At 37.1% G+C, this 18,302-nt stretch overlaps 1 long non-coding RNA gene across 4 annotated transcripts in view; it reads left to right on the top strand.

Annotated features, from left to right (window-relative positions):
- The window catches only part of LOC140608356 (uncharacterized), an 85,386-nt gene extending 70,500 nt beyond the window's left edge, over positions 1-14,886 (top strand). For 3 of the 4 annotated variants that reach the window (XR_012010368.1, XR_012010371.1, XR_012010369.1), the window contains one exon: positions 14,611-14,886. This is a non-coding gene — a long non-coding RNA (uncharacterized lncRNA). Of the gene's footprint in view, positions 1-2,910; positions 2,996-14,610 lie in introns of all 4 variants that reach the window. The other variant, XR_012010370.1, reaches the window with a different exon arrangement.
- Positions 14,887-18,302: the final 3,416 nt, after the last annotated feature.

Here is an 18,302-nt window from a genome sequence, read left to right as displayed (position 1 = left end):
ATCAATTTCTAAGTCTAATTTCTGTTCTAATTAAAGAACAGTAGGGTTCATAGATGAATCCTAAGATATAAATTAAATGTTAAAATATCAGTAATACATTGATGCTTTTTTCCCCTTTATTGTTGATTTAGATCAAAGACCATTTTCATGTTGGATTATTTTCTGTACAAAATTCTTGAAATCAAGATAGGCAAAATACTTTAGGGTCTAGTTCAGCTAGTGGCTGCCTCACAGTGGCTGGCTGCACCTCATTTAGACATCCATCCATCACATTTTTAATGACATCTGATAATCAATTTAAGCTGCATAGGCACCAAACTCATGAATTGTGAGGAATTTCCAAGGTAATGTATAATCATGTCCAACATTTTAAATAAATACAAAATTGACTTTATAAATTGTTAGCTTTAGAGTTGAAACCAATGACAAATCTTAAAATAATTTTCTTTGGCAACCATCTAAAACAAATTTATATTGCACTACAAAATGTTTAGTGAATATGATTTTTATATTCTGGCATTACTTTATTATATTTTAAACATATAATAGTGACATAGTCTTGATGGAATAAAGAATTGATATTAGTGAAAGTTACTTAAGACAGACTATTTCCTGCACTGGCTTAAACTTATTTGGAAGAGAAAATCTTCTGTCTATATTGGCAATTTTTATTTTCCTCACTTTCTCTTTCTGCTCATCAGACAACAACACATCTAGTAGAAAGATGAAATTTTGGACTAGTCCATTTTTTTTTTTTGCATCTTTATATGATCCATGTTTGTTTGATTACTCCTCACACGGATTTCCTAAATATTAGATGACAATAAAATGATATTAATTGCTTCATTTTATGTTTCATTTTATAAAGATTTTCAAACCCTGGAGTAGATATTATTTTCATATTTATATAGATAAGGAAATAAATATTTGTCTTTTACCCTTTTTTAATATTACTTTGTCAATATTTCCCTCATGGGAGTACTTTATGTATTTTATATCTATACATATATATAAATTTAAAAATTAAGATTTTGTGTATATCTTGATATTAAATAAAAAATTAATATATCTAAGAAGATAATATATACTTTTCATTGAAAATCATTTGCCTATAAAACCTTAAATATATTGCTAAGTTATCTAAGAGCATCTTTTGATGATGATAGTCTGATGACAATTTCTTCATAGTTAAAAAAACTTTACTATCTGGAAGTTTTAGATCCATTCAATATTAGAATTCTGAAACTTATCTATAAAGTGCTAAGACATAGTATTTTTCCCATTCATTTTGACACTTGGAGTGGTTTCTTTCATTTTGGCACTTTTACTGTATTTCAGTTTAGGGGAAAATTAATTTCTCTCAATTTTTAAAAATTTTATCCTCTCATTCGTTTTCCCTTTTCCCTCTGGAGATCTTATAAGGCCAGGTTTCATGCCCACTGGATTTATCTGCCATTTCTATGAACTGTTATATTTATATTTCTATTTTTTTGTTTTGTAATCAGAGAAAGTTATTTTACCTCTGTCCTCTCCTATTTTTAAAAATTTGCCAGTCTTATGTTGCAATCACAAGAATTCTTTCGAGTTATCTGGTTCTTCCCTTTTCACAGCAACTTGTTTTGTGGATGAATTTCTTTATGAATCTCTTTGAGGATATTGTATCAGTTATAAGTGCATTTGATCATGAGCAATAGAAAATCCACCTATAGTAGCTTAATAAACAAGGAGCTTTATTTGTGCCTTGAGGCAAGAATCTGGGGCTAGGCAGACTGAATTTGGTCTAGTAAAGAGGATCTTTCTGGGAACCCTGGGTGGTGCAGCAGTTTGGCGCCTGCCTTTGGCCCAGGTCGTGATCCTGGGGACCCGGGATCGAGTTCCACGTCGGGCTCCTGGTGCATGGAGCCTGCTTCTCCCTCTGCCTGTGTCTCTGCCTCTCTCTCTCTCTCTCTCTGTGACTATCATAAGTAAATAAAAAAAAAAGAAAAAAAGAGGATCTTTCCATTTTGGGCTCTGCCATGTTTAACATGTGGACCTCTTTCCTCATGCTTATCTCTAAATGGTCATAAGAGAACTTCTCTTTTAGACATATTTTCAGGTTCTAAACAAGAAAAGATAAAGACAAAAGACTGAACCGAATCTATAGCTTTTCTTTATAGATAATTATTTTTTAAAATGCTCCTTAAGGCTAAATGGGCAGGAGAAGAACCAAGAGACAAAAACTCTACTAAAGTGATTTCTTTTTATAGGTCACTATCTAGAATTGCGCCACATGGCTACCATAGACCAATCATTGGAAGGTTTTTAAAAGAAGGAATTGCAAATGGGATTGAGTCAACTAACCAATATTGTCTACCAAAGATACTAATAGGAATTTTAATAAATGTTCTATTCTTTGAATCATCTCTTTTATACTACTGCTCTTTCTCAAATACTTGAGAAAAAGTCATAGTTCATGCTACTTGTAGCTAAAGACCCAGATGAAGTTTTGTCTCTTTATTTCAAGTTATTTTTCTTAGTTATGTATTTACCATTTATACTAAAGTTAAGATTTTTCAAATCTTGTTATGTTTATTCTAGCATTTGTTAATTTGAAAAGTTTACTATATTACTTTACTATTTTAGATGGTGTGGCTGGAATAGTCACAATTCCTTGAGGTCCTATATGAGGAAAGCTTCTGATTTTGCTTGATTACTAAAGCTAGCTCTCTAATTAAATGGAAATTGGTCAGCTCTCCACCAGGTACCCTCTTTACTCTTCACTGTGGATATGTGATCTTGGTTCTTATTTGATTCTGGATCTTTGCCAAAAAATTTGAAATGAACCAGAACAGCTCATTTTCCAAAGTTTGCAAAAAGTTTAACTTAACATTTGTTTTCATTATTTTTCTTTCTTCATGGACTTCTGGGAAGAATCTGCCTTGGGTTTTGAATTTTGAGGGAGAGGGAGGAAAGAGAAATAAAAACATTATGGAATTGACCCAAAAGAATCAAAAAGGTAAGGGTGTTCTTATTGAAAGCTTTGCCTCCTTGAATTAGTATAGTTTTACAAGTATGGGTATTGATTTTGTTTTGATTATCCTTAACCTTTACTAATTCACAAAATCTGGAGAAGTAAATTTTTTAAAAAGATTTATTTATTTATTCATGAGAAACACAGATTTATTAATTAATTTATTTATGAGAAACACAGAGAGAGGCAGAGACAGAGGCAGAGGGAGAAGCAGGCTTCATGCAGGGAGCCGGACGTGGGACTTGATCCCAAGTCTCCAGGTTCACGCCCTGGGCCGAAGGTGGCGCTAAACCGCCAAGCCACCAGGGCTGCCCTGGAGAAGTAAAAATTTAAAAACATATTAGGAAGATACTGAATTAACCCTACACTAACATAACAAAACAGGGCCTGGGATATAAGTGAAGGTGGATTGTGGGAGGAGAGAAGATGGTAGATACGTGAGAAGCAAGCTCCAACATTTTTGAGCCTTTGCTAGAAGGTGAGAAAAAAAGACATCTTAAGATGATCTTGATCACATATTAGGCTTTTAGGAGCTCAGCAAACATGTATGCCCAAGGTAAGATTTGAACGAACATTTATTTAGACTTTGAAGTGTTTGTCTGGGTGGTGAAATCCATATGAAGAATTCACCCAGATATGCTATCTATACAGTCTGGATTGCTTAGAGTAGTTTTGATTTCATATATATTTCTTCCCACAAGATATACTGTTAAATATAACTAGTTACATTTAATATATATTCACAAATGATATTTTATCAATATTTATTTTAAAATATTTTATCAAGTTATGTACACATAGACCAAGTGACTACCGGAAGAACAAAAAACAAATGTGAAATTACATTCCAAAGATTATTCAAGTTCACTTGACAGTAGAGGGGGAATTCAGGAAGGGGAAAAATTAATGTTTGAGCAACTATTTGTGTTAGCAACATAGGAGGCCATTTATATACATCATCACTTTTAATCTTAAAACTTTCAAAATATTATCTGTATTTTAAGTATAAGAAATCTGAGAACATGAGTAATTTGCTCAAAGTCAGAGTTAGGTCAAGAGGTATATGGACTTGCTAGGGCCACCATACAAAATACCACAGACTGAAGGGCTTAAACAATGGAATTTTTTTTTTCTTGAGTTCTGGAGGTTGAGTCCAAGATCAAGGTGTTGGTAGGATTAGTTTGTTTGTTTGAGACCTCCTTTCTTGGCTTGCAAATGTTGCCTTTATCTGGGCCCTTCTCACCATATTCACATATGGTCTTTCCTCTATGGGTGCATTCCCCCATGTCTGTGTATGTGTCTGAATTTCCTCTTATATGGACATCAGTCAGAGTGGATTAGGGCCCACCCTAATGAATGGCTTCATTTTAACTTGATCAACTCTTCAAAAGCCCTATCTCCACAGTTACTTTTGAGATACTAGGGATCAGGACTTCAATATGTGAATTTTGGGGGCATGCAATTATCTCATAACAAGGAGACAATTGTATTAGGAATAGTGAAATGAACATCAGCCATGAAGGCTTTCCTCCTCTTCTGGTCTCTGAGTGTCCTGGAGGGCATTGATTCTCAACCATTTATCAAGCGTAAGTGTACCCCAAATACAGAAATGGGTCCAGCTGGTATGAGTAGAGAGGATGTCAGACTCAAAAGCCTTATGTTAGAACATTTAACCCAGGAGGAATCTGGAAAATACTTAAAGTATCACGTTACAAATAAAGAAGCAAAAGTCCAATTATGAAATGACTTGAAGATATCATAAAATTGGTGTAACAGAACTAACATTTTTATAAGCTGTTGTATGCTTGCTATTCATTGAGAATATATTCAGAGAATAAATATATACATTTATGTGTATGGATATATAAATATATATAAAAATGTCTTCTAATCTTTAAAATGATATTTGAAGGTAGTCTTTACTATCTCCAATTTACTGATGGAAAAAAAAAGTCCTGCAGCTGAGATTTAACTTTTTTTTTTTAAAATTTATTTATTTTAAAGAGAGAGAGCCGGAGGGGAGAGAGAATCTCAAGCAGACTCTCTGCTGAGTGCATAGCCCCAGGTGGGGCTTTATCTCACGAGCCTGAGATCATGACCTGAGCTGAAATCAAGAGTTGGTTAGTTAATCGACTAAGCCACCTAGGTGCCCTGAATTTGTTTTATGAATACAGTTTTTTCCTTCTCTCTTAGCCTTAGTATTTTTTAAAGATTTTTTTAAAGATTTATGTATTTACTTGAGAGAGAGCATGCATGAACAGGGGAAGGGGCAGAAGGAGAGAGAGACAATACCAAGACAGCTCTGTGCTGAGTGTGGAGCCTGACATGGGGCTTAATCTAATGACCCTAGATCATGACCTGAGCTGAAATCAAGAGTTGGAGGCTTAACCAACTGAGTCACCCAAGTACCCTATCTTTAGGATTTTTTTAAATCAGTAAAATGGAGACAATAATGGCTACCTTCACATGTCATTTTAAAGATTAGAAGATAATTTTGAAATATAATAATATATATAATATAATCTATATAGTCATATACACACACATATCTATAGATATAGGTAGAGATATATAGATGTATAGTGTCATGGAGAAGAGTTCACAAAATCTCCAGAGGGGAGAGAATCTATCCAAAACAATTCAAACTCTCACATGTGATAACATGCTAACTGACATAAAGGAAAATCTCTCCTTGTCACTTATTTTCACATGACTGTATAGCCATGACAATTACAATTAGATGTGACTAAAGACCTGGGTAACTTGATTTCATTTTGTTTCATTTGTTTGTTTGTGAGCAGAGGGGCTGCTACTTTAAAGTTCTGCACCCCCTACCCTCAAGGTGGTTTAAAGAGATTGTGGTTGATGGAGCTAATAAAATTTGTCATACCTAAATCTATTTTTCTCAGGGCACTTGATCAACAGTCTATGGGTACCAACTGTGTCTTTCCATGAAAAGGAAAAAGAACTTGCTTTGTCGAACTATGTAAGCCTCTGCTCAAGTCCCAGCTCCTTCTCTTGAAATTGAGCCTATAGGTGGCAGCAACTGTTAGCTATTGAGCTTGGGTGACATGTGCCAAAAGTTCTCTTGAAATACTTTGAATACTTTAAATATTCTTAGATACTTGAAAATGCAATTTTCTCTAGATAAGAAAGTGAAAGGTCAAACTTGAGTTGTGATTGTTGAATGATTCATACAATATAGTCAACATTAAATAGATTAAAAAGTTGTAGAGGCTAAAACATTCTGTATTTTAGAAGTTTAAGATGTGATCATGGTTGGGTTCAGTCTCCACATTTGTGGCTGCTGTGGTCAGATTCCTTATCCTTTGCTCTCCATGGTTTTGTGTAAGATGGATTTTTTTTTTTAAGATGGATTTTTGAACCTTGATTATTCTTCCATCAATTCCTCTGTGCTTATCATTCCATAAAAGTTGAGATTTAAATTCATGTACTGTTTTACACAATAAATATATCACAGAAACATTGAATTCAATTCAAGTTTTTGCAAATCAAACAATGTTTACATGCATAAAGCAGCCTAAACCTTAAGGGTAACTCTCAAGGAAAATCCTACTGCAGTTTGAATTATTTCGTAGGAACTTTTTTTTGAGAGTTTGGAATTTTGTTAATTTGTTTTCCTGGATGAGAGACACCTGTATTCAATACACCTTCCAAGAATCCATTAGGCTCTGGGAGAGTGGAGGCAATATGGAGTTTAGTTGGAGGTCTGTAGGTGACTGCTACACCATATTTTGGCATGACTAATCTGAACACATTAATCATCCTTATGGTTTATATAGCTTGTGGCTCAGTCTACTGGGGAGACAGAGGGTTACATCAGCCACATTTCAATCAGCTGGACCTAGCCTTTGTGTTTCCTTATTCTCAAGAGCACTGAAAATGATGCTGCTCCACCCACTACGCCTCTCTAACCCCTGAGACATCACACAGAGAGACTAGCTACTTCTAACACAGATCTTTGACTATTCAGCAAAAACATATTTCTTCATAATTTCCAAAAGAAATTTTTTTGTGAATTATTAGTTATTAGGCTATTTCTAGTGTATAAAGAAAATGTCCAGTTTTCCTTTGCTATCCTGACCAATTTGAAGGAAAAAAGAAGTGGCATCACTTTGGGAACACAAGTTTTAATGCGTGCCATCAGTGAGACTCACTGAACCAGAGCAGAAGGTAAAAAATAATTTAGAATAGATATGTCTATATTATACATGTCAAATGATTTTAGAAATATAAGGGAGAGCCTTTTTATGTTACAACTTGTAATATTCATAAATTTTTATTTTAAAATAAGATGGCTGAAACTGAATATCGTACTGCAGATTCCCTGAGATAAAAATCAAAGTGTTAACGTCCTCCCTTGGGATTAGCCTGCAGTGACTTCACTAGAGTTTTTTGTTTTGTTTTGTGTTTTGAGGGAGATTGTTGGTTTTGGTTTTTGTTTTTGTTTTGAGTGCGCTGTATGGAGATAAAGACGATATAGAACAGTTACATAGACAGTGACCTGTAAAAGCAATGTTTTATGTATCCAAATCAGCTATAACCTCTCTAGAATCCTGAGCAAAAGTTACTAGGTGCCCCAAGAGAATGTGCTGGAAAACAAAAGTATCATATACCTTTTAGGGCACTGCTGAAGGAAGAGTCTAATACAAGGCAAAGGTGGAGAAATGAAAGAAAGTGCTTCAAACAGATGGTCATTTTCTACAAAGAACTTCCTTGTTGTCCTTGCACTTGAAAATACAGTATACTGTGTTTAATCCTTTAATCCTTATCTTTAAAGATAAGAATTTGTCCCAATGATTATTTTATTATTGTTCCAACGCTTATATAAAATGTAACAAGGCAGGGTTTATATACACATATTTTTAAAGGATACTACCTTTCTACTTTTTGACTTCAAGTTTTATCATCACTAGATAATACCTGTCTCCCCAACAAACTTGGTCTGTTTCTATGCACAAAACAATACTTAGCAGAAGCAGTATTTAATAAACAGTTAAATTTCAGATCCTTTCTTTCCTTTGTAACACATAGGCTTCTCTTGTATCCTTAGGCTTGGTCCTCATTATAAATTCCCTACAATCAGTGAATATTCTTGATTCTGTTCTCCTTTGCCTTGAGTTGGGTAAACTGTAACCACTTGGTCCTGAAGGAAGTATCTTAGGGGATTCTAGAAAATAATTTCCCTTCAGCAATTATTTTGAAGGGAAAAAAATAGAGTGATTTTGTGGAAAAAAAATAGAGTGCCTCCAGGAAGGCCAACCCCCTTTACTCAAAATGACTCCCTTCTCTGTAACATTTTCTGAAGTCCACATTTTAAAATTCCATCTTCTCCCCCGCCCCACCGCACTGTCAAATTAAACTGTGATTAATAGTATTATGTCTCATAAAAGGGATCTTTTCTCCATGGATTGGATTAATCAGAAGGCTTCAGCATTATGTATTAAATGTCAGTTTTTAGAGAAAAATGGCCAAGATGATTAAGGCCCATCTTTGCAGTCTCCACATGGCTGTAGTGATTGTGTAGCAAAATGCTAGTAATTTCTAGGACAAAAGCTCTATGATGGCAAGATTCTCACCTATTTTGTTCTGTGCAATTTTGCCAGCACCTTAACAGAGTGTGGCAGCTAAAAGTTGCTCAATAAATATTTGTTGAATGAATGAATCATTAAGACAATTACTGGAGTAAATTGAATGGTTTGCTGGGATACAATGTCTAACTTTTTCCAGCACTGAATTAAATTGTTTCATCCAAACACTCTATTATTGTAACTTCTAATTAAGTTCTTTAGTTTTCCAGGGACGACTTCTGTGCCTATTCACTCATCAGTACTTTGGCACCATGACTAGATTACCAGCCATTTTTCTCTTAAACATGCAACAAGCTTACCTCCAACCCAAGAAAGAATTCTTTCATAGTCGCCTCACTCTTGAGTGCTCTAAGGCATTGCGAGTTTTTGCTGTCTACTTGAACAATTGATAGTAGTCCTTTGAAGTAGAGCTTTGAACAAGAGATAAGAAATAGTAATCTAACCATAGCCTATGCTGATAGTCAACAGGACCATCTTGCTATTCAAGCCATTGAAGATTATTAATCTCAAAATTATGTTTGAAGTCATAGAATATACTTTCTAATTCTCAACTTCTTTTCCTCTCCTTCCCTTTGGTATCCTTTATTTGTGTTAAGTTGTGCTGGCACGATATAAATATAAATGATAGTGGTATTCTATATCCACCCTCCTTCTCATGGGCAGAAACAAAGTAAGGTCTCAGTGTAAATGTATGTGTCTTTTATTCTGATTAAACAGTTTCAAACAAGAATCTCACAACAGATGTGTTCTTTTTAAGAAGTGTCAATAACAGATATTAGGAACTTTTTTTTGAGTGGGAGGGACATTGAACAAAATGCACTGCTGTCCATACTAGGACCGATATTATGCTTACCTACCAATTCAACCCAGATCCTGGAGGTGACAGATCCAGTGCTATTGAGTGTCTATTCTTGCATTCTTCTTCAAAGAGTCTTGAGACAAATTCTCAGAAATGGGCTAAATAGCCAGAGTAAAGTTTGTTACTCTTAAAAGGCTTATCCATCCCTCCAGCCTCCCCTCATTTGGTCTTTACATTGTCCAGGAGAAAACTAGTCATAGAGCTTATTTAGAAACATTTTCATGCTGTCGAGACTGGTTCAAACATTTTCCCAAAACTTCTTTCTGGACTGATCTGGTTTTTCTGCCAAGAAACTTATTCTCACTGCTACTCTGTTTCCTGGGATTTGGACATGAGCTATTGATGGCTTTCTGTGGTTTTCTCTCTTCGTGTCCCCATGTTGAGGTTACTCACCTTAATATATCTAAGTTATCTCACTCTATGAAACGTCTTTGTCCTCAAGTTGAAAAGCAGAGCCAGGGGGAAAAGAAGCTCATGTCCTCTTACTGTGTGGCAGAGACAGAGGCTTGGGACACCCCCAGTGGCTCCCTCCAACTCCCCCCACCCCTTCCCAGGGGGTATGGCAGCAGGTTCCTGGAGTCAGACAAGGTATTGTCATGAGGATTACACTGATTAGCTCTAAGTCAGTTAGGTAACAGGAGCCCTTTCAATGGTGTCCTAGGATTCTGTCAAATTGACTATTCAAGTGCTGGTTTTTGGGATCCCCTCCAGCATTCCTGAATGTAATCCAGGCACGTTATTGCAGGTTTTATTTGAGAAGGGGCTACTTACTTGTCACTTAGAATATTTTCAGTTTTAAGTCAAAACCTTCTTAGCCAAAGGGGGAAAAAAAGAAGAAGTAGAAAGTAAAAGAAATGAGGGAATATGGTGTAAATTGGAGCTGGTTGGGGGAGGCAGAAAGGCACAGAACAAAATGCAGTAGTGTATCAAATGCCAAACTTACATTAAGTGCACGTGTGCTCTGGGGAATGCAGTTTCTGCTTTGTTTTACATAGTAACTGTAGTGATTTTGTGCTGTTTAGTGTTTTGCTTCTTTAAGGAACTACTAACATCCATGAAGTCAAAAGCCAAGGAATATAGGCAAGAGTGCAAGTCTGAGCTGTTTACAGGACTTGTGTGTCTCTGTTCCACCCCTCGCCTGGAGGGAGTGCTATAGACTACCGGTGGATACATGGTTTACCATCTTAGGGGGTTGAACTGGATGCTATTAAGAAGATAGCTTGGGTGCCAGGGTAGAGGCAGTGGCTCCAAATGAGTCAGATCCTGGAGGTGACAGATCCAGTGCTATTGAAGGGAAAAAAATAGAGTGATTTTGTGGAAAAAAAATAGTTATTGTTGTTATTGTTGCCAGAAGGACAAGACTCAGCAGCCCCTTGGAGGTGTTCAAAACTTGGGGTACAAGCAGAGGAGATGAGGTCTTAAAAAAACAGCCACTGGGATCCCTGGGTGGCACAGCGGTTTAGCACCTGCCATTGGCCCAGGGCGTAATCCTGGAGACCCGGGATCGAATCCCACGTCGGGCTCCCAGTGCATGGAGCCTGCTTCTCCCTCTGCCTATGTCTCTGCTCTCTCTCTCTCTCTCTCTATCATAAATAAATTTAAAAAATTAAAAAAAAACAGCCACTGAAGAGTGTCTTTTAAGTAAATATGAATTGTTGAGTTTTCACAGAATTTTACTACGCTTCCCCTTTGTATGTGCATTTTTCTATACACAATTTTTTTAAAAGTGTCTACCTAGCTTGATGCTTGACACATTCTTATAAAGATCTAACAAATGGGATTTTCATTTCTCTTTTCCTATGGCTTAAAGGTCTTCTCAAAAGACTAGAAATCTAAAATAAGTCAATTTGTGAATATTCTAGAAACTGAAGTACTTTGAAGAATGCATCTCTCCCATCTGTTTTCCTGGATAGTCTTCTTTGCAGTTAAAAATGTCTTTAGGATAAAACATAGGTACTGCCTTTGCTTTGTAGTGCTTAGTTAGCCCTGGTGAATTATTAGGTAAATAAGATCGTTGAAAAAATGCAGACAGTGAGAGGCAAGAATATCTCTCTCAGTTGGTCCACATTACATAACCCTGCTTCTAAAATTGTCATTCATTCTGAATTCTCTCAAATGACCCCAAAATAGATAATCCATCTCTGATGCTATTTACTGTGGCTATTTTCATTCTCTGAGTGCAACTTTCTAGCACTTAAACATAATAATACTTCCCTCAACACTATCTTCAGGACTTCCTGCCAGTTAGAGACTTTTCTATATCCTCCCCCGCTCCTCCCTTCTGGCTTCTCCCAGCTGTTGGAGCCGGCTGGTGATGCTGCCAGCTTCCACACACTCCCTGGAGAAGTGGCCTCCTCTCCAGGTCGGGATGGGGCAGGGGGTTGCAGGTGCGCAGCTCTGTTCCCTCCAAGACAGAGACAATACCGGCCCCCGTCCACATCTCGGTATTTCCTTTCCTCACATGTGATTGTTAAGTTGTTAATTCTGTTTCTGAAAGTCAGGTTTTGAAAGACCAGGGAAGAAAAGAAGTGCTCTGGCCAAAAGACTCTGGAGAAGGGAGCAGGAGCGGTTGCTATGAGCTTTGAAACATGCACGCGTGCGTGTGTGTGTGCGCAAGCACACACACACACACACACGCATACACAAATACACGGACAAAAGGATAAATTGAAAAAGAATGCAGCAACCCCTGCTTGGTTTAGCAGTCTGGTCAGCCCCACAGATGAGGAAGTAGAGCTTTGTTCCAAGCTAAAGTCTTGTTTTCTCGTTCATTGTCTTTCAGGGTAAAATCGGGGGGGAAATTCACCTGTCTGAAGCAAAGTTAAACTGCCAGCTTGAATGTGACTGCATGGGAACTTGGGTTTATTAATGAATACAACATACCCTCTTTGATTTGAAAGCTTTCACCCTGCTGAAAAGATTCAAAAGGCATCGCTTCCTGCACCAGCGCAATTCCTTTATCCGACTCAGTGGTTTACCCCTACCCAGCTGCTATATCTCATTAACAAGCATTTGACCACTGCAGCCGGCCTGGGAGTGTTGACACTTGAAAGGCCCAGGCAGGCGTGGGCAGGCCATCAGCTATGGCAACAGGAAACTGCCCCGGAGACAACACTGAGAAAACAGCAGCTGCAAAAGCCAAAGTCAGAACAGACATAAAGGGTTGCCTATATCCACGTCAGGCTGGACTATCAGTGCGTGCCTGTGGGTCTGAAGTCACACATCCATTTACTATATTTATGGGACAGGCAGGTCGCTATCAACATGTATCAGAATCTGGACTTGTTGACAACCCAGAATAATTTTTTTGACTTACAGTGTTCTCAAACCTTAGGTTTCAAAAAATCTTAGTCTCCTTCTAATGCATGTTCTCGCCAATGTACATAAGAATGTTCACTAGAGGCTTAAACTTGATATACACATTCACTCTGGTGGAAGTCCAAAGTATAGATACCTGAATCCTCATCCATTTTCATGCCATCACACTTTTTTAAAAAACAAATCAACTAGTAAAGCTGTCATATAAATATGTAAGATTTCTTAGAGTTTGGCTCAGGGATCAAATTGTGATAATTTTGTGTAAGAATATCTAAGAATGAAACAGTTGTGTAAGGATAGCTCATAAAGTGGGATAATCCACATATATAATTGTAATAATTTTAAATACTCATTCTAATGAAATTTATGTACTAGTCATTGAATTGTTGGCAATAAAGTACCATACCCCTGAATCTGCTCCCAAGTGGTGTGTCCGTAGTCATCAGAGGAGCTCAAAGTACAGATACAAATTAGACGGTCTCATGCAATGTTTGAAGCAAGTATTTATCCAAATCTTGTGTGTCCATGTTCAAGCCTATAAAAGCATTTTGAGAGGATAGGTAAGCAATAGTTCAAAATCTCAAAGTTTTTTATTCATAACGAAAATGACCCTTTTCAAAACAGGAAAATGAAAGCTAAATGAAAACAGATACTAATGCAACATGTAATAAGTGAAGTTCGTTGTCGTTCAAAGAGTGGTACATTGTTTTCCTTTTATCATTAGGTCAATAGACTATTAGTAATTATTACACTGATGTGTACTAATACTTTATTTTTAAAATAATTTAGATTTACTTATCCCATTATGTGTATATCACTCATAAAAACTACTCTAAATTATGTTGCTACTCTAAAATTATTAGAGAAAAAAATGTATGAACTTAACATTGCTGATTAACTTTTTTGTTGTTAGAAAGTGTTAGATTTAGACATGTCTTCCTCATGGTTATTAAGATATTTCCATTTGACTTCAGTTTTTCCATGGCAATCATATTGGGTTAAATTTATGTTCAATAGGCAGGGAGATAACAAGGCTCTGGAAACAGACATCTTGGGAGCAACTTCCAGTCCTGCCACCTACCAGCAAAGCAGACTTTAACTAACTTTGTTGTGTTACACTCAGACCCCTAGTTTGTTAAATAGGAATAAGATCAATAATACTTATTCATAGGGTATTGTAAGTGCCAGATAAGTATGGATCCACACATATAGTGCCTATCACCGACTAAGCACTCAATAAATGTTAACTATTAATATCAACCCTTTCCCCACTAAATCATGCTCTCTCTCTACACTATTTTATGTTTTCATAGAAATTATTGTATCTTATGTTGTCATATGTATGTTAACTTGCTTATTTTATAAGAAAACCTCTCCCCTATCTTTTCCTACTCTGTGATATATATACTCATAAATATAAGCTCTAAGAAATAAAGGACCTTATCTTTTTTGTTTACAATTGATTTGCTTGAGTCTACTATACTATTGGCATATACTCATTGAGCCATTGCTCAATAGATTTGTTGAATCTTAAATAGTGAATGGATGAATTTGCGTAGCTCTAGGCTCAGAGGTAATAAAAAAAATAACCAAGGATGAGTTTTGTAGATTAATCCCAAAATGGAAAAATGCCTGATGTATACAGTTCTAGGGATAGGGTGAATACTATTTCAAGGAATGTATATATTCTTCTATTATAAAATTGATGCCAGTGCCCTGGAAAATGCCTCAGTAATGTGACATTTTCAGCTCTATTAGACAGATTCAAAGTTTCTGTCCTATTTTAAAGATTTATTTATTTGTTTATTCAGGATAGACATAGAGAGAGAGGCACAGAGACACAGGCAGAGGGAGAAGAAGCAGGCTCCATGTCGGGAGCCTGACGCAGAACTCCATCCCGGAACTCCAGGATCATGACCTGGGCCAAAGGCAAGTGCTAAACTGCTGAGCCACCAAGGGATCCCCAGTTTCTGTCCTATTTAACTTGCATTCTACTCTTATCCAAAGAATACGTTGTTTATATTTCAGGGCCCATGGTTAAATCCCCCATAATATATATACAACATTCTTATTATCCACTAACATGATTTCACAGTGTTGTTTGGAGTTTTTGTGAATTGAACTTTTTAGTTTTTGGTAAAATGTTTATTTTCTGGTAAAGAATTAGAGGATTTGAGGATAGGGGAAATGATGGCACCAAAAAGGAGAAGACTGACACCTGAAGGACCGTGGGGAGAAAGTAGGGGCTCTAGCAGTGAAGTAGAGGATGATCTCAAAGTCTTAACCACATGGAAACCTGACGGTAATAACCTCAACTCCGCAAATGTTGGGCTACAGTCTGCCAGCCCCCCAGGGTAGGGACAAACTATGGATTATTTGGGAGACGGGTGGGGAGATCAGATTTTTCAGAGTTGAAAAATGTCCAAAATCCAAAAAGCACTGTGATGAGCTCCCGTCTGAAGCTTCCCATCAGTCCAGCTTAACTCTGACTCGGTGATCTACAACAGAATTGACTCCATCTTAGCATTAATTGACTTAAATTCTGTCTTTTTATAGCTTTGCTCACACCTAAAATCTTCTCCATCCCCAAGTCACCCTTTGTGATTTGGGACTAGCATGTATGCTGGACACTGTTCTGGGATGCCACACACTGTCTTATGTAATCCTTGCCACAATCAGTATTTATGTTCCCATCTTGAAGATGATGGTAAGGAGCTAGAGGCCAGTTTGGCCATTCTCCTAAGGTAAGTAGTAAGTATGCCATTTGAACTCAAGTAACATGCTGAACTTTAAATTTTCTTTCTATTACATCCCATTGCTTGTAGGATGTCTAACATTGCTTTAAATAATACAGAGAAATTGAGTCATTCTGATATCTTATATTTCAGAGATACTTTTCAAAAATGTTTCAAAGGTGCTGGTTCCTTTGAGAAACCAAGTGGCCATTAAGGCACTGACCCTGGGGTAGCAATTGAGAGTATGTGTCAGAAACAGGCACAAAGTTGCATGTCACCCCATGAAGAGGACAGAAAAGAGAGGAAGAAAATGGGCAAAGGGAGGAATGGAAAAGATGGAGTTGCTCTACATTTGCAGGCACATTTTGGATCTGATGAATGTGAGGTCTGTGGTGGGAGAGCAAAGTATTGTGGCAATAGCCTCCTGTATCATTTCTCCTGCAGAACCCTCTAAGTGCTTCCCCATGGAACTCATCCCCATGGTTTGTATTCTCATCCTTTCATGTCCCTTTCTGATTCCCTGCACTAGTCACCCTCTCTAAAATTTCCTTTATACTTCAACTCCCATCTCCTCCTTCCCTTTTCTGTATGAATTCACTCCTTGACCCTTATCACTATTAACAAGTGATATAGTTGACTTTCTTTTTTACTTATTACCTGCCCCTGCAATTTAAGCTCTTTAAGGAAAGAATTTTTGTTGGTATTGCTTACTATTATATCCCCGGCATGTGAAATAGGATATAGCATATTATAAATGCTTTTTTTAATGTGTTAATTATTAAAACTGTAGTTGCTGGGCAGCCCTGGTGGCTTAGCAACTGCTGCCTTCAGCCCAGGGCATGATCCTGGGGACCCGGGATTGAGTCCCACATCGGGTTCCCTGCATGGAGCCTGCTTTTCCCTCTGCCTCTCTCTCTCTCTCTCTCTCTCTCTCTCTCTCTCGATCTCTCTGTGTGTGTGTGTGTGTGTGTAATAAATAAAAATTTTAAAAAAAATCTTAAAAAAACAAAAAAAAAACTGTAGTTGCCCAGGATGTGGTAGATTGAAAAAGTGAGCCAGTTAGTGGCTTCCCTGTATCTATGCTCTTTACAATATGACTTTGCAGCAACTCCTGTTATATTTGGAGTCTATTTTCCCACTCTTAGAATTTGGGCTCTATTGGTTTTGGTTGGAACAAAAATGGTGTTGTGCTTATTCCCAGTCCAGGCCTCAAGAGGCCATGCATACCTCTTAATTCTTTTGAAACTCTGCTTCTACCATGAGGACATGTCCAAAGAAGCCTGCTGAAAGATAAGTTATTTCTGTTACCTTTTTCTTATCTCAGCTGAGGTCATCTCAGAGTTACCAGCTGTAGCCAACCCACCACTGATCACAGATGCATGAGCAATCCCAGCTAGGATCAGCCAAGCTGACCTAAACCAACAGAACTACTAGTAAACTCAGACCATAAACAAAAAAATATTGATACATGCTACTGACAATTTGTGGTTGCTTGTTATGCAGCATTGTGTGTAGTAATAGCTGATATATAAAATCAGCTAGTGAGTAGCAGGAGGTAAAATTTGACCCCACATTCTGTTTCTAGTGTCTATGTTCTCAACCACTATGTAGGTTCCACCCTTAGGCGCATTCACAGTCTAGTAGAAAAAAACAATATCTAAGCAAATGAAGTACCTTGTGATAACCAAAATAATACAGGCACTATTCATTAATACCAAGAGAAGAAAGTACTTAATTTTGTCTGGAGAGGAGAAGGCAAAGAAAATTACATGACCAAATACAGTATCACAGGGGAATCATCATCAGAGCTGAATGTAGATAGAGCTATCCAGGTACATAGGAAAGAAAAGGACTTGGGGAGGAGACAGTAACAACCCAACAGCTTGTTTGGAAATAGTTATGAGGCTCAGTGTTGCTGAAGGGTAAAGTATGAAACAGAAATGCCAGACTTAAGTTTGGAGAGTTGGATGGTATATCCAGATTATTGTTTGTAATATTGAGGAGTTTGAGTTGAATCCTATGCAAAATAATATCATTGAAAGCTTTGTAGGTAGGAAATGCTGTGATGAGACTCATGTTTGGAAAAGTCAGCCTGGAAGCAACCTGGTAAGTGCATTTGGTGGTGGCTATGACTGAAAGGAGGAGGAGACTCCAGTGTCCATTATAATATAGAGTTCTGATGGTGGTAGTGGAAGATTGAGAGGAGGGAACAACACTACTTATTGGGAAGAGAAAGAAAGAAAGAAAGGCTTTCTGAAGAAGTGAATTTGAATAGGTCCTTGAAGAATAGACAGGCTAAAACAGTAGAAACAGGTAGGAGGCCAGCCATTCCAGTCTCAAGAAATAGTACAGATGAGGTCATAGAGGTAAGGAATTACAGATTATTCTCAGAAATGGAATATTCCCTGTCTTGTAGGCAAATTCACCTGAAGACTAGAATATGAGGTTGATTACTATTGAGAAGGAGGCGTATGTAGAATCATAAAGTCCCAGGGTATTGGAGCTGAAAAAGATCATCAAATTGGGTCGAAGCTATAGTATTTAAGATCTTGAAAGCCAGTCTAAAGGAGTTTTAATTAATTTAGTGGTCCTTTGGAATCACTACTAATTTTTGAGCAGCTGTAAGTATTTTGTAATATCGAGAGAGAGGAGATTAGGGCTGAAGGTGCTTCTATTGAGGGTGGGAAGTAAATGGGTTTGGAACATGTTCATCCAAATGAATTTATGGGGAGTGACATATGATCCTATTGGCAAGTTGACTTTACAAT

This window comes from Canis lupus, chromosome 17 (genome assembly GCF_048164855.1).
Source record: "Canis lupus baileyi chromosome 17, mCanLup2.hap1, whole genome shotgun sequence".
In the NCBI taxonomy this organism is placed as follows: Eukaryota; Metazoa; Chordata; class Mammalia; order Carnivora; family Canidae; genus Canis; species Canis lupus.
This window is presented reverse-complemented; position numbering and strand designations above follow the sequence as displayed.